The sequence below is a fragment of the Hyperolius riggenbachi genome, chromosome 11, assembly GCF_040937935.1.
Source record: "Hyperolius riggenbachi isolate aHypRig1 chromosome 11, aHypRig1.pri, whole genome shotgun sequence".
Lineage (NCBI taxonomy): Eukaryota > Metazoa > Chordata > Amphibia > Anura > Hyperoliidae > Hyperolius > Hyperolius riggenbachi.
In genome coordinates this window covers 151696321-151713265 of record NC_090656.1, presented here as the reverse complement: position 1 = coordinate 151713265, position 16945 = coordinate 151696321, and positions in this window count along the sequence as shown.

The window sequence follows — 16945 nt, the reverse complement described above, 5'->3', positions numbered from 1 at the left end:
CTATGTTAAACCATTACACCATTGAAAAACTGGTTACGTTTGCAATCGAAAGAAAAATGACTATAGTTGAAGAGGTAATGGCCCCTAAACTATGTTCTGGGATGAAAAATACAGCTTCAGTGAAATCCGTTTGCAAATCGGAGTGATAGATTAGAATCTAGAGCCAACGGTACGTTTTCTATGTTAAACCATTACACCATTGAAAAACTGGTTACGTCTGCAATCGAAAGAAAAATGACTATAGTTGAAGAGGTAATGGCCCCTAAACTATGTTCTGGGATGAAAGTTACAGTTTCAGTGAAATCCGTTTGCAAATCGGAGTGATAGATTAGAATCTAGAGCCAACGGTAAGTTTTCTATGTTAAACCATTACACCATTGAAAAACTGGTTACGTTTGCAATCGAAAGAAAAATGACTATAGTTGAAGAGGTAATGGCCCCTAAACTATGTTCTGGGATGAAAGTTACAGCTTCAGTGAAATCCGTTTGCAAATCGGAGTGATAGATTAGAATCTAGAGCCAACGGTACGTTTTCTATGTTAAACCATTACACCATTGAAAAACTGGTTACGTTTGCAATAGAAAGAAAAATGACTATAGTTGAAGAGGTAATGGCCCCTAAACTATGTTCTGGGATGAAAGTTACAGCTTCAGTGAAATCCGTTTGCAAATCGGAGTGATAGATTAGAATCTAGAGCCAACGGTACGTTTTCTATGTTAAACCATTACACCATTGAAAAACTGGTTACGTCTGCAATCGAAAGAAAAATGACTATAGTTGAAGAGGTAATGGCCCCTAAACTATGTTCTGGGATGAAAGTTACAGCTTCAGTGAAATCCGTTTGCAAATCGGAGTGATAGATTAGAATCTAGAGCCAACGGTACGTTTTCTATGTTAAACCATTACACCATTGAAAAACTGGTTACGTCTGCAATCGAAAGAAAAATGACTATAGTTAAAGAGGTAATGGCCCCTAAACTATGTTCTGGGATGAAAGTTACAGTTTCAGTGAAATCCGTTTGCAAATCGGAGTGATAGATTAGAATCTAGAGCCAACGGTACGTTTTCTATGTTAAACCATTACACCATTGAAAAACTGGTTACGTTTGCAATCGAAAGAAAAATGACTATAGTTGAAGAGGTAATGGCCCCTAAACTATGTTTTGGGATGAAAAATACAGCTTCAGTGAAATCTGTTTGCAAATCGGAGTGATAGATTAGAATCTAGAGCCAATGGTAAGTTTTCTATGTTAAACCATTACACCATTGAAAAACTGGTTACGTTTGCAATCGAAAGAAAAATGACTATAGTTGAAGAGGTAATAGCCCCTAAACTATGTTCTGGGATGAAAGTTACAGCTTCAGTGAAATCCGTTTGCAAATCGGAGTGATAGATTAGAATCTAGAGCCAACGGTACGTTTTCTATGTTAAACCATTACACCATTGAAAAACTGGTTACGTTTGCAATCGAAAGAAAAATGACTATAGTTGAAGAGGTAATGGCCCCTAAACTATGTTCTGGGATGAAAAATACAGCTTCAGTGAAATCCGTTTGCAAATCGGAGTGATAGATTAGAATCTAGAGCCAACGGTACGTTTTCTATGTTAAACCATTACACCATTGAAAAACTGGTTACGTTTGCAATCGAAAGAAAAATGACTATAGTTGAAGAGGTAATGGCCCCTAAACTATGTTCTGGGATGAAAAATACAGCTTCAGTGAAATCCGTTTGCAAATCGGAGTGATAGATTAGAATCTAGAGCCAACGGTACGTTTTCTATGTTAAACCATTACACCATTGAAAAACTGGTTACGTTTGCAATCGAAAGAAAAATGACTGAAGTTGAAGAGGTAATGGCCCCTAAACTATGATCTGGGATGAAAAATACAGTTTCAGTGAAATCCGTTTGCAAATCGGAGTGATAGATTAGAATCTAGAGCCAACGGTAAGTTTTCTATGTTAAACCATTACACCATTGAAAAACTGGTTACGTTTGCAATCGAAAGAAAAATGACTATAGTTGAAGAGGTAATGGCCCCTAAACTATGTTCTGGGATCAAAGTTACAGCATCAGTGAAATCCGTTTGCAAATCGGAGTGATAGATTAGAATCTAGAGCCAACGGTACGTTTTCTATGTTAAACCATTACACCATTGAAAAACTGGTTACGTTTGCAATCGAAAGAAAAATGACTATAGTTGAAGAGGTAATGGCCCCTAAACTATGTTCTGGGATGAAAAATACAGCTTCAGTGAAATCCGTTTGCAAATCGGAGTGATAGATTAGAATCTAGAGCCAACGGTAAGTTTTCTATGTTAAACCATTACACCATTGAAAAACTGGTTACGTTTGCAATCGAAAGAAAAATGACTATAGTTGAAGAGGTAATGGCCCCTAAACTATGTTCTGGGATGAAAGTTACAGCTTCAGTGAAATCCGTTTGCAAATCGGAGTGATAGATTAGAATCTAGAGCCAACGGTACGTTTTCTATGTTAAACCATTACACCATTGAAAAACTGGTTACGTCTGCAATCGAAAGAAAAATGACTATAGTTGAAGAGGTAATGGCCCCTAAACTATGTTTTGGGATGAAAGTTACAGCTTCAGTGAAATCCGTTTGCAAATCGGAGTGATAGATTAGAATCTAGAGCCAACGGTACGTTTTCTATGTTAAACCATTACACCATTGAAAAACTAGTTACGTTTGCAATCGAAAGAAAAATGACTATAGTTGAAGAGGTAATGGCCCCTAAACTATGTTCTGGGATGAAAAATACAGCTTCAGTGAAATCCGTTTGCAAATCGGAGTGATAGATTAGAATCTAGAGCCAACGGTAAGTTTTCTATGTTAAACCATTACACCATTGAAAAACTGGTTACGTTTGCAATTGAAAGAAAAATGACTATAGTTGAAGAAGTAATGGCCCCTAAACTATGTTCTAGGATGAAAGTTACAGCTTCAGTGAAATCCGTTTGCAAATCGGAGTGATAGATTAGAATCTAGAGCCAACGGTAAGTTTTCTATGTTAAACCATTACACCATTGAAAAACTGGTTACGTTTGCAATCGAAAGAAAAATGACTATAGTTGAAGAGGTAATGGCCCCTAAACTATGTTCTGGGATGAAAGTTACAGCTTCAGTGAAATCCGTTTGCAAATCGGAGTGATAGATTAGAATCTAGAGCCAACGGTACGTTTTCTATGTTAAACCATTGAAAAACTGGTTACGTCTGCAATCGAAAGAAAAATGACTATAGTTGAAGAGGTAATGGCCCCTAAACTATGTTCTGGGATGAAAGTTACAGCTTCAGTGAAATCTGTTTGCAAATCGGAGTGATAGATTAGAATCTAGAGCCAACGGTACGTTTTCTATGTTAAACCATTACACCATTGAAAAACTGGTTACGTTTGCAATCGAAAGAAAAATGACTATAGTTGAAGAGGTAATGGCCCCTAAACTATGTTCTGGGATGAAAAATACAGCTTCAGTGAAATCCGTTTGCAAATCGGAGTGATAGATTAGAATCTAGAGCCAACGGTAAGTTTTCTATGTTAAACCATTACACCATTGAAAAACTGGTTACGTTTGCAATCGAAAGAAAAATGACTATAGTTGAAGAGGTAATGGCCCCTAAACTATGTTCTGGGATGAAAAATACAGCTTCAGTAAAATCCGTTTGCAAATCGGAGTGATAGATTAGAATCTAGAGCCAACGGTAAGTTTTCTATGTTAAACCATTACACCATTGAAAAACTGGTTACGTTTGCAATCGAAAGAAAAATGACTATAGTTGAAGAGGTAATGGCCCCTAAACTATGTTCTGGGATGAAAGTTACAGCTTCAGTGAAATCTGTTTGCAAATCGGAGTGATAGATTAGAATCTAGAGCCAACGGTACGTTTTCTATGTTAAACCATTACACCATTGAAAAACTGGTTACGTTTGCAATCGAAAGAAAAATGACTATAGTTGAAGAGGTAATGGCCCCTAAACTATGTTCTGGGATGAAAAATACAGCTTCAGTGAAATCCGTTTGCAAATCGGAGTGATAGATTAGAATCTAGAGCCAACGGTACGTTTTCTATGTTAAACCATTACACCATTGAAAAACTGGTTACGTCTGCAATCGAAAGAAAAATGACTATAGTTGAAGAGGTAATGGCCCCTAAACTATGTTCTGGGATGAAAAATACAGCTTCAGTGAAATCCGTTTGCAAATCGGAGTGATAGATTAGAATCTAGAGCCAACGGTACGTTTTCTATGTTAAACCATTACACCATTGAAAAACTGGTTACGTCTGCAATCGAAAGAAAAATGACTATAGTTGAAGAGGTAATGGCCCCTAAACTATGTTCTGGGATGAAAAATACAGCTTCAGTGAAATCCGTTTGCAAATCGGAGTGATAGATTAGAATCTAGAGCCAACGGTAAGTTTTCTATGTTAAACCATTACACCATTGAAAAACTGGTTACGTTTGCAATCGAAAGAAAAATGACTATAGTTGAAGAGGTAATGGCCCCTAAACTATGTTCTGGGATGAAAGTTACAGCTTCAGTGAAATCCGTTTGCAAATCGGAGTGATAGATTAGAATCTAGAGCCAACGGTACGTTTTCTATGTTAAACCATTACACCATTGAAAAACTGGTTACGTCTGCAGTCGAAAGAAAAATGACTATAGTTGAAGAGGTAATGGCCCCTAAACTATGTTTTGGGATGAAAGTTACAGCTTCAGTGAAATCCGTTTGCAAATCGGAGTGATAGATTAGAATCTAGAGCCAACGGTACGTTTTCTATGTTAAACCATTACACCATTGAAAAACTAGTTACGTTTGCAATCGAAAGAAAAATGACTATAGTTGAAGAGGTAATGGCCCCTAAACTATGTTCTGGGATGAAAAATACAGCTTCAGTGAAATCCGTTTGCAAATCGGAGTGATAGATTAGAATCTAGAGCCAACGGTAAGTTTTCTATGTTAAACCATTACACCATTGAAAAACTGGTTACGTTTGCAATTGAAAGAAAAATGACTATAGTTGAAGAAGTAATGGCCCCTAAACTATGTTCTAGGATGAAAGTTACAGCTTCAGTGAAATCCGTTTGCAAATCGGAGTGATAGATTAGAATCTAGAGCCAACGGTAAGTTTTCTATGTTAAACCATTACACCATTGAAAAACTGGTTACGTTTGCAATCGAAAGAAAAATGACTATAGTTGAAGAGGTAATGGCCCCTAAACTATGTTCTGGGATGAAAGTTACAGCTTCAGTGAAATCCGTTTGCAAATCGGAGTGATAGATTAGAATCTAGAGCCAACGGTACGTTTTCTATGTTAAACCATTGAAAAACTGGTTACGTCTGCAATCGAAAGAAAAATGACTATAGTTGAAGAGGTAATGGCCCCTAAACTATGTTCTGGGATGAAAGTTACAGCTTCAGTGAAATCTGTTTGCAAATCGGAGTGATAGATTAGAATCTAGAGCCAACGGTACGTTTTCTATGTTAAACCATTACACCATTGAAAAACTGGTTACGTTTGCAATCGAAAGAAAAATGACTATAGTTGAAGAGGTAATGGCCCCTAAACTATGTTCTGGGATGAAAAATACAGCTTCAGTGAAATCCGTTTGCAAATCGGAGTGATAGATTAGAATCTAGAGCCAACGGTACGTTTTCTATGTTAAACCATTACACCATTGAAAAACTGGTTACGTCTGCAATCGAAAGAAAAATGACTATAGTTGAAGAGGTAATGGCCCCTAAACTATGTTCTGGGATGAAAAATACAGCTTCAGTGAAATCCGTTTGCAAATCGGAGTGATAGATTAGAATCTAGAGCCAACGGTACGTTTTCTATGTTAAACCATTACACCATTGAAAAACTGGTTACGTCTGCAATCGAAAGAAAAATGACTATAGTTGAAGAGGTAATGGCCCCTAAACTATGTTCTGGGATGAAAAATACAGCTTCAGTGAAATCCGTTTGCAAATCGGAGTGATAGATTAGAATCTAGAGCCAACGGTACGTTTTCTATGTTAAACCATTACACCATTGAAAAACTGGTTACGTTTGCAATCGAAAGAAAAATGACTATAGTTGAAGAGGTAATGGCCCCTAAACTACGTTCTGGGATGAAAGTTACAGCTTCAGTGAAATCCGTTTGCAAATCGGAGTGATAGATTAGAATCTAGAGCCAACGGTACGTTTTCTATGTTAAACCATTACACCATTGAAAAACTGGTTACGTCTGCAATCGAAAGAAAAATGACTATAGTTGAAGAGGTAATGGCCCCTAAACTATGTTCTGGGATGAAAGTTACAGCTTCAGTGAAATCCGTTTGCAAATCGGAGTGATAGATTAGAATCTAGAGCCAACGGTAAGTTTTCTATGTTAAACCATTACACCATTGAAAAACTGGTTACGTCTGCAATCGAAAGAAAAATGACTATAGTTGAAGAGGTAATGGCCCCTAAACTATGTTCTGGGATGAAAGTTACAGTTTCAGTGAAATCCGTTTGCAAATCGGAGTGATAGATTAGAATCTAGAGCCAACGGTAAGTTTTCTATGTTAAACCATTACACCATTGAAAAACTGGTTACGTTTGCAATCGAAAGAAAAATGACTATAGTTGAAGAGGTAATGGCCCCTAAACTATGTTCTGGGATGAAAAATACAGCTTCAGTAAAATCCGTTTGCAAATCGGAGTGATAGATTAGAATCTAGAGCCAACGGTACGTTTTCTATGTTAAACCATTACACCATTGAAAAACTGGTTACGTTTGCAATCGAAAGAAAAATGACTATAGTTGAAGAGGTAATGGCCCCTAAACTATGTTCTGGGATGAAAAATACAGCTTCAGTGAAATCCGTTTGCAAATCGGAGTGATAGATTAGAATCTAGAGCCAACGGTAAGTTTTCTATGTTAAACCATTACACCATTGAAAAACTGGTTACGTTTGCAATTGAAAGAAAAATGACTATAGTTGAAGAAGTAATGGCCCCTAAACTATGTTCTGGGATGAAAGTTACAGCTTCAGTGAAATCCGTTTGCAAATCGGAGTGATAGATTAGAATCTAGAGCCAACGGTAAGTTTTCTATGTTAAACCATTACACCATTGAAAAACTGGTTACGTTTGCAATCGAAAGAAAAATGACTATAGTTGAAGAGGTAATGGCCCCTAAACTATGTTCTGGGATGAAAAATACAGCTTCAGTGAAATCCGTTTGCAAATCGGAGTGATAGATTAGAATCTAGAGCCAACGGTACGTTTTCTATGTTAAACCATTACACCATTGAAAAACTGGTTACGTTTGCAATCGAAAGAAAAATGACTATAGTTGAAGAGGTAATGGCCCCTAAACTATGTTCTGGGATGAAAGTTACAGCTTCAGTGAAATCCGTTTGCAAATCGGAGTGATAGATTAGAATCTAGAGCCAACGGTACGTTTTCTATGTTAAACCATTACACCATTGAAAAACTGGTTACGTTTGCAATCAAAAGAAAAATGACTATAGTTGAAGAGGTAATGGCCCCTAAACTATGTTCTGGGATGAAAAATACAGTTTCAGTGAAATCCGTTTGCAAATCGGAGTGATAGATTAGAATCTAGAGCCAACGGTACGTTTTCTATGTTAAACCATTACACCATTGAAAAACTGGTTACGTTTGCAATCGAAAGAAAAATGACTATAGTTGAAGAGGTAATGGCCCCTAAACTATGTTCTGGGATGAAAGTTACAGCTTCAGTGAAATCCGTTTGCAAATCGGAGTGATAGATTAGAATCTAGAGCCAACGGTACGTTTTCTATGTTAAACCATTACACCATTGAAAAACTGGTTACGTTTGCAATCGAAAGAAAAATGACTATAGTTGAAGAGGTAATGGCCCCTAAACTATGTTCTGGGATGAAAGTTACAGCTTCAGTGAAATCCGTTTGCAAATCGGAGTGATAGATTAGAATCTAGAGCCAACGGTACGTTTTCTATGTTAAACCATTACACCATTGAAAAACTGGTTACGTTTGCAATCGAAAGAAAAATGACTATAGTTGAAGAGGTAATGGCCCCTAAACTATGTTCTGGGATGAAAAATACAGCTTCAGTGAAATCCGTTTGCAAATCGGAGTGATAGATTAGAATCTAGAGCCAACGGTAAGTTTTCTATGTTAAACAATTACACCATTGAAAAACTGGTTACGTTTGCAATCGAAAGAAAAATGACTATAGTTGAAAAGGTAATGGCCCCTAAACTATGTTCTGGGATGAAAAATACAGTTTCAGTGAAATCCGTTTGCAAATCGGAGTGATAGATTAGAATCTAGAGCCAACGGTAAGTTTTCTATGTTAAACCATTACACCATTGAAAAACTGGTTACGTTTGCAATCGAAAGAAAAATGACTATAGTTGAAGAGGTAATGGCCCCTAAACTATGTTCTGGGATGAAAAATACAGATTCAGTGAAATCCGTTTGCAAATCGGAGTGATAGATTAGAATCTAGAGCCAGCGGTAAGTTTTCTATGTTAAACCATTACACCATTGAAAAACTGGTTACGTTTGCAATCGAAAGAAAAATGACTGAAGTTGAAGAGGTAATGGCCCCTAAACTATGATCTGGGATGAAAAATACAGTTTCAGTGAAATCCGATTGCAAATCGGAGTGATAGATTAGAATCTAGAGCCAACGGTAAGTTTTCTATGTTAAACCATTACACCATTGAAAAACTGGTTACGTTTGCAATCGAAAGAAAAATGACTATAGTTGAAGAGGTAATGGCCCCTAAACTATGTTCTGGGATCAAAGTTACAGCATCAGTGAAATCCGTTTGCAAATCGGAGTGATAGATTAGAATCTAGAGCCAACGGTACGTTTTCTATGTTAAACCATTACACCATTGAAAAACTGGTTACGTTTGCAATCGAAAGAAAAATGACTATAGTTGAAGAGGTAATGGCCCCTAAACTATGTTCTGGGATGAAAAATACAGCTTCAGTGAAATCCGTTTGCAAATCGGAGTGATAGATTAGAATCTAGAGCCAACGGTAAGTTTTCTATGTTAAACCATTACACCATTGAAAAACTGGTTACGTTTGCAATCGAAAGAAAAATGACTATAGTTGAAGAGGTAATGGCCCCTAAACTATGTTCTGGGATGAAAGTTACAGCTTCAGTGAAATCCGTTTGCAAATCGGAGTGATAGATTAGAATCTAGAGCCAACGGTACGTTTTCTATGTTAAACCATTACACCATTGAAAAACTGGTTACGTTTGCAATCGAAAGAAAAATGACTATAGTTGAAGAGGTAATGGCCCCTAAACTATGTTCTGGGATGAAAGTTACAGCTTCAGTGAAATCCGTTTGCAAATCGGAGTGATAGATTAGAATCTAGAGCCAACGGTACGTTTTCTATGTTAAACCATTACACCATTGAAAAACTGGTTACGTTTGCAATCGAAAGAAAAATGACTATAGTTGAAGAGGTAATGGCCCCTAAACTATGTTCTGGGATGAAAGTTACAGCTTCAGTGAAATCCGTTTGCAAATCGGAGTGATAGATTAGAATCTAGAGCCAACGGTACGTTTTCTATGTTAAACCATTACACCATTGAAAAACTAGTTACGTTTGCAATCGAAAGAAAAATGACTACAGTTGAAGAGGTAATGGCCCCTAAACTATGTTCTGGGATGAAAAATACAGCTTCAGTGAAATCCGTTTGCAAATCAGAGTGATAGATTAGAATCTAGAGCCAACGGTAAGTTTTCTATGTTAAACCATTACACCATTGAAAAACTGGTTACGTTTGCAATTGAAAGAAAAATGACTATAGTTGAAGAAGTAATGGCCCCTAAACTATGTTCTGGGATGAAAGTTACAGCTTCAGTGAAATCCATTTGCAAATCGGAGTGATAGATTAGAATCTAGAGCCAACGGTAAGTTTTCTATGTTAAACCATTACACCATTGAAAAACTAGTTACGTTTGCAATCGAAAGAAAAATGACTATAGTTGAAGAGGTAATGGCCCCTAAACTATGTTCTGGGATGAAAAATACAGCTTCAGTGAAATCCGTTTGCAAATCGGAGTGATAGATTAGAATCTAGAGCCAACGGTAAGTTTTCTATGTTAAACCATTACACCATTGAAAAACTGGTTACGTTTGCAATTGAAAGAAAAATGACTATAGTTGAAGAAGTAATGGCCCCTAAACTATGTTCTAGGATGAAAGTTACAGCTTCAGTGAAATCCGTTTGCAAATCGGAGTGATAGATTAGAATCTAGAGCCAACGGTAAGTTTTCTATGTTAAACCATTACACCATTGAAAAACTGGTTACGTTTGCAATCGAAAGAAAAATGACTATAGTTGAAGAGGTAATGGCCCCTAAACTATGTTCTGGGATGAAAGTTACAGCTTCAGTGAAATCCGTTTGCAAATCGGAGTGATAGATTAGAATCTAGAGCCAACGGTACGTTTTCTATGTTAAACCATTGAAAAACTGGTTACGTCTGCAATCGAAAGAAAAATGACTATAGTTGAAGAGGTAATGGCCCCTAAACTATGTTCTGGGATGAAAGTTACAGCTTCAGTGAAATCTGTTTGCAAATCGGAGTGATAGATTAGAATCTAGAGCCAACGGTACGTTTTCTATGTTAAACCATTACACCATTGAAAAACTGGTTACGTTTGCAATCGAAAGAAAAATGACTATAGTTGAAGAGGTAATGGCCCCTAAACTATGTTCTGGGATGAAAAATACAGCTTCAGTGAAATCCGTTTGCAAATCGGAGTGATAGATTAGAATCTAGAGCCAACGGTACGTTTTCTATGTTAAACCATTACACCATTGAAAAACTGGTTACGTCTGCAATCGAAAGAAAAATGACTATAGTTGAAGAGGTAATGGCCCCTAAACTATGTTCTGGGATGAAAAATACAGCTTCAGTGAAATCCGTTTGCAAATCGGAGTGATAGATTAGAATCTAGAGCCAACGGTACGTTTTCTATGTTAAACCATTACACCATTGAAAAACTGGTTACGTCTGCAATCGAAAGAAAAATGACTATAGTTGAAGAGGTAATGGCCCCTAAACTATGTTCTGGGATGAAAAATACAGCTTCAGTGAAATCCGTTTGCAAATCGGAGTGATAGATTAGAATCTAGAGCCAACGGTACGTTTTCTATGTTAAACCATTACACCATTGAAAAACTGGTTACGTTTGCAATCGAAAGAAAAATGACTATAGTTGAAGAGGTAATGGCCCCTAAACTACGTTCTGGGATGAAAGTTACAGCTTCAGTGAAATCCGTTTGCAAATCGGAGTGATAGATTAGAATCTAGAGCCAACGGTACGTTTTCTATGTTAAACCATTACACCATTGAAAAACTGGTTACGTCTGCAATCGAAAGAAAAATGACTATAGTTGAAGAGGTAATGGCCCCTAAACTATGTTCTGGGATGAAAGTTACAGCTTCAGTGAAATCCGTTTGCAAATCGGAGTGATAGATTAGAATCTAGAGCCAACGGTAAGTTTTCTATGTTAAACCATTACACCATTGAAAAACTGGTTACGTCTGCAATCGAAAGAAAAATGACTATAGTTGAAGAGGTAATGGCCCCTAAACTATGTTCTGGGATGAAAGTTACAGTTTCAGTGAAATCCGTTTGCAAATCGGAGTGATAGATTAGAATCTAGAGCCAACGGTAAGTTTTCTATGTTAAACCATTACACCATTGAAAAACTGGTTACGTTTGCAATCGAAAGAAAAATGACTATAGTTGAAGAGGTAATGGCCCCTAAACTATGTTCTGGGATGAAAAATACAGCTTCAGTAAAATCCGTTTGCAAATCGGAGTGATAGATTAGAATCTAGAGCCAACGGTACGTTTTCTATGTTAAACCATTACACCATTGAAAAACTGGTTACGTTTGCAATCGAAAGAAAAATGACTATAGTTGAAGAGGTAATGGCCCCTAAACTATGTTCTGGGATGAAAAATACAGCTTCAGTGAAATCCGTTTGCAAATCGGAGTGATAGATTAGAATCTAGAGCCAACGGTAAGTTTTCTATGTTAAACCATTACACCATTGAAAAACTGGTTACGTTTGCAATTGAAAGAAAAATGACTATAGTTGAAGAAGTAATGGCCCCTAAACTATGTTCTGGGATGAAAGTTACAGCTTCAGTGAAATCCGTTTGCAAATCGGAGTGATAGATTAGAATCTAGAGCCAACGGTAAGTTTTCTATGTTAAACCATTACACCATTGAAAAACTGGTTACGTTTGCAATCGAAAGAAAAATGACTATAGTTGAAGAGGTAATGGCCCCTAAACTATGTTCTGGGATGAAAAATACAGCTTCAGTGAAATCCGTTTGCAAATCGGAGTGATAGATTAGAATCTAGAGCCAACGGTACGTTTTCTATGTTAAACCATTACACCATTGAAAAACTGGTTACGTTTGCAATCGAAAGAAAAATGACTATAGTTGAAGAGGTAATGGCCCCTAAACTATGTTCTGGGATGAAAGTTACAGCTTCAGTGAAATCCGTTTGCAAATCGGAGTGATAGATTAGAATCTAGAGCCAACGGTACGTTTTCTATGTTAAACCATTACACCATTGAAAAACTGGTTACGTTTGCAATCAAAAGAAAAATGACTATAGTTGAAGAGGTAATGGCCCCTAAACTATGTTCTGGGATGAAAAATACAGTTTCAGTGAAATCCGTTTGCAAATCGGAGTGATAGATTAGAATCTAGAGCCAACGGTACGTTTTCTATGTTAAACCATTACACCATTGAAAAACTGGTTACGTTTGCAATCGAAAGAAAAATGACTATAGTTGAAGAGGTAATGGCCCCTAAACTATGTTCTGGGATGAAAGTTACAGCTTCAGTGAAATCCGTTTGCAAATCGGAGTGATAGATTAGAATCTAGAGCCAACGGTACGTTTTCTATGTTAAACCATTACACCATTGAAAAACTGGTTACGTTTGCAATCGAAAGAAAAATGACTATAGTTGAAGAGGTAATGGCCCCTAAACTATGTTCTGGGATGAAAGTTACAGCTTCAGTGAAATCCGTTTGCAAATCGGAGTGATAGATTAGAATCTAGAGCCAACGGTACGTTTTCTATGTTAAACCATTACACCATTGAAAAACTGGTTACGTTTGCAATCGAAAGAAAAATGACTATAGTTGAAGAGGTAATGGCCCCTAAACTATGTTCTGGGATGAAAAATACAGCTTCAGTGAAATCCGTTTGCAAATCGGAGTGATAGATTAGAATCTAGAGCCAACGGTAAGTTTTCTATGTTAAACAATTACACCATTGAAAAACTGGTTACGTTTGCAATCGAAAGAAAAATGACTATAGTTGAAAAGGTAATGGCCCCTAAACTATGTTCTGGGATGAAAAATACAGTTTCAGTGAAATCCGTTTGCAAATCGGAGTGATAGATTAGAATCTAGAGCCAACGGTAAGTTTTCTATGTTAAACCATTACACCATTGAAAAACTGGTTACGTTTGCAATCGAAAGAAAAATGACTATAGTTGAAGAGGTAATGGCCCCTAAACTATGTTCTGGGATGAAAAATACAGATTCAGTGAAATCCGTTTGCAAATCGGAGTGATAGATTAGAATCTAGAGCCAGCGGTAAGTTTTCTATGTTAAACCATTACACCATTGAAAAACTGGTTACGTTTGCAATCGAAAGAAAAATGACTGAAGTTGAAGAGGTAATGGCCCCTAAACTATGATCTGGGATGAAAAATACAGTTTCAGTGAAATCCGATTGCAAATCGGAGTGATAGATTAGAATCTAGAGCCAACGGTAAGTTTTCTATGTTAAACCATTACACCATTGAAAAACTGGTTACGTTTGCAATCGAAAGAAAAATGACTATAGTTGAAGAGGTAATGGCCCCTAAACTATGTTCTGGGATCAAAGTTACAGCATCAGTGAAATCCGTTTGCAAATCGGAGTGATAGATTAGAATCTAGAGCCAACGGTACGTTTTCTATGTTAAACCATTACACCATTGAAAAACTGGTTACGTTTGCAATCGAAAGAAAAATGACTATAGTTGAAGAGGTAATGGCCCCTAAACTATGTTCTGGGATGAAAAATACAGCTTCAGTGAAATCCGTTTGCAAATCGGAGTGATAGATTAGAATCTAGAGCCAACGGTAAGTTTTCTATGTTAAACCATTACACCATTGAAAAACTGGTTACGTTTGCAATCGAAAGAAAAATGACTATAGTTGAAGAGGTAATGGCCCCTAAACTATGTTCTGGGATGAAAGTTACAGCTTCAGTGAAATCCGTTTGCAAATCGGAGTGATAGATTAGAATCTAGAGCCAACGGTACGTTTTCTATGTTAAACCATTACACCATTGAAAAACTGGTTACGTTTGCAATCGAAAGAAAAATGACTATAGTTGAAGAGGTAATGGCCCCTAAACTATGTTCTGGGATGAAAGTTACAGCTTCAGTGAAATCCGTTTGCAAATCGGAGTGATAGATTAGAATCTAGAGCCAACGGTACGTTTTCTATGTTAAACCATTACACCATTGAAAAACTGGTTACGTTTGCAATCGAAAGAAAAATGACTATAGTTGAAGAGGTAATGGCCCCTAAACTATGTTCTGGGATGAAAGTTACAGCTTCAGTGAAATCCGTTTGCAAATCGGAGTGATAGATTAGAATCTAGAGCCAACGGTACGTTTTCTATGTTAAACCATTACACCATTGAAAAACTAGTTACGTTTGCAATCGAAAGAAAAATGACTACAGTTGAAGAGGTAATGGCCCCTAAACTATGTTCTGGGATGAAAAATACAGCTTCAGTGAAATCCGTTTGCAAATCAGAGTGATAGATTAGAATCTAGAGCCAACGGTAAGTTTTCTATGTTAAACCATTACACCATTGAAAAACTGGTTACGTTTGCAATTGAAAGAAAAATGACTATAGTTGAAGAAGTAATGGCCCCTAAACTATGTTCTGGGATGAAAGTTACAGCTTCAGTGAAATCCATTTGCAAATCGGAGTGATAGATTAGAATCTAGAGCCAACGGTAAGTTTTCTATGTTAAACCATTACACCATTGAAAAACTGGTTACGTTTGCAATCGAAAGAAAAATGACTATAGTTGAAGAGGTAATGGCCCCTAAACTATGTTCTGGGATGAAAAATACAGCTTCAGTGAAATCCGTTTGCAAATCGGAGTGATAGATTAGAATCTAGAGCCAACGGTAAGTTTTCTATGTTAAACCATTACACCATTGAAAAACTGGTTACGTTTGCAATCGAAAGAAAAATGACTATAGTTGAAGAGGTAATGGCCCCTAAACTATGTTCTGGGATCAAAGTTACAGCATCAGTGAAATCCGTTTGCAAATCGGAGTGATAGATTAGAATCTAGAGCCAACGGTACGTTTTCTATGTTAAACCATTACACCATTGAAAAACTGGTTACGTTTGCAATCGAAAGAAAAATGACTATAGTTGAAGAGGTAATGGCCCCTAAACTATGTTCTGGGATGAAAAATACAGCTTCAGTGAAATCCGTTTGCAAATCGGAGTGATAGATTAGAATCTAGAGCCAACGGTAAGTTTTCTATGTTAAACCATTACACCATTGAAAAACTGGTTACGTTTGCAATCGAAAGAAAAATGACTATAGTTGAAGAGGTAATGGCCCCTAAACTATGTTCTGGGATGAAAGTTACAGCTTCAGTGAAATCCGTTTGCAAATCGGAGTGATAGATTAGAATCTAGAGCCAACGGTACGTTTTCTATGTTAAACCATTACACCATTGAAAAACTGGTTACGTTTGCAATCGAAAGAAAAATGACTATAGTTGAAGAGGTAATGGCCCCTAAACTATGTTCTGGGATGAAAGTTACAGCTTCAGTGAAATCCGTTTGCAAATCGGAGTGATAGATTAGAATCTAGAGCCAACGGTACGTTTTCTATGTTAAACCATTACACCATTGAAAAACTGGTTACGTTTGCAATCGAAAGAAAAATGACTATAGTTGAAGAGGTAATGGCCCCTAAACTATGTTCTGGGATGAAAAATACAGCTTCAGTGAAATCCGTTTGCAAATCGGAGTGATAGATTAGAATCTAGAGCCAACGGTAAGTTTTCTATGTTAAACCATTACACCATTGAAAAACTGGTTACGTTTGCAATCGAAAGAAAAATGACTGAAGTTGAAGAGGTAATGGCCCCTAAACTATGATCTGGGATGAAAAATACAGTTTCAGTGAAATCCGTTTGCAAATCGGAGTGATAGATTAGAATCTAGAGCCAACGGTAAGTTTTCTATGTTAAACCATTACACCATTGAAAAACTGGTTACGTTTGCAATCGAAAGAAAAATGACTATAGTTGAAGAGGTAATGGCCCCTAAACTATGTTCTGGGATCAAAGTTACAGCATCAGTGAAATCCGTTTGCAAATCGGAGTGATAGATTAGAATCTAGAGCCAACGGTCCGTTTTCTGTGTTAAACCATTACACCATTGAAAAACTGGTTACGTTTGCAATCGAAAGAAAAATGACTATAGTTGAAGAGGTAATGGCCCCTAAACTATGTTCTGGGATGAAAAATACAGCTTCAGTGAAATCCGTTTGCAAATCGGAGTGATAGATTAGAATCTAGAGCCAACGGTAAGTTTTCTATGTTAAACCATTACACCATTGAAAAACTGGTTACGTTTGCAATTGAAAGAAAAATGACTATAGTTGAAGAAGTAATGGCCCCTAAACTATGTTCTAGGATGAAAGTTACAGCTTCAGTGAAATCCGTTTGCAAATCGGAGTGATAGATTAGAATCTAGAGCCAACGGTAAGTTTTCTATGTTAAACCATTACACCATTGAAAAACTGGTTACGTTTGCAATCGAAAGAAAAATG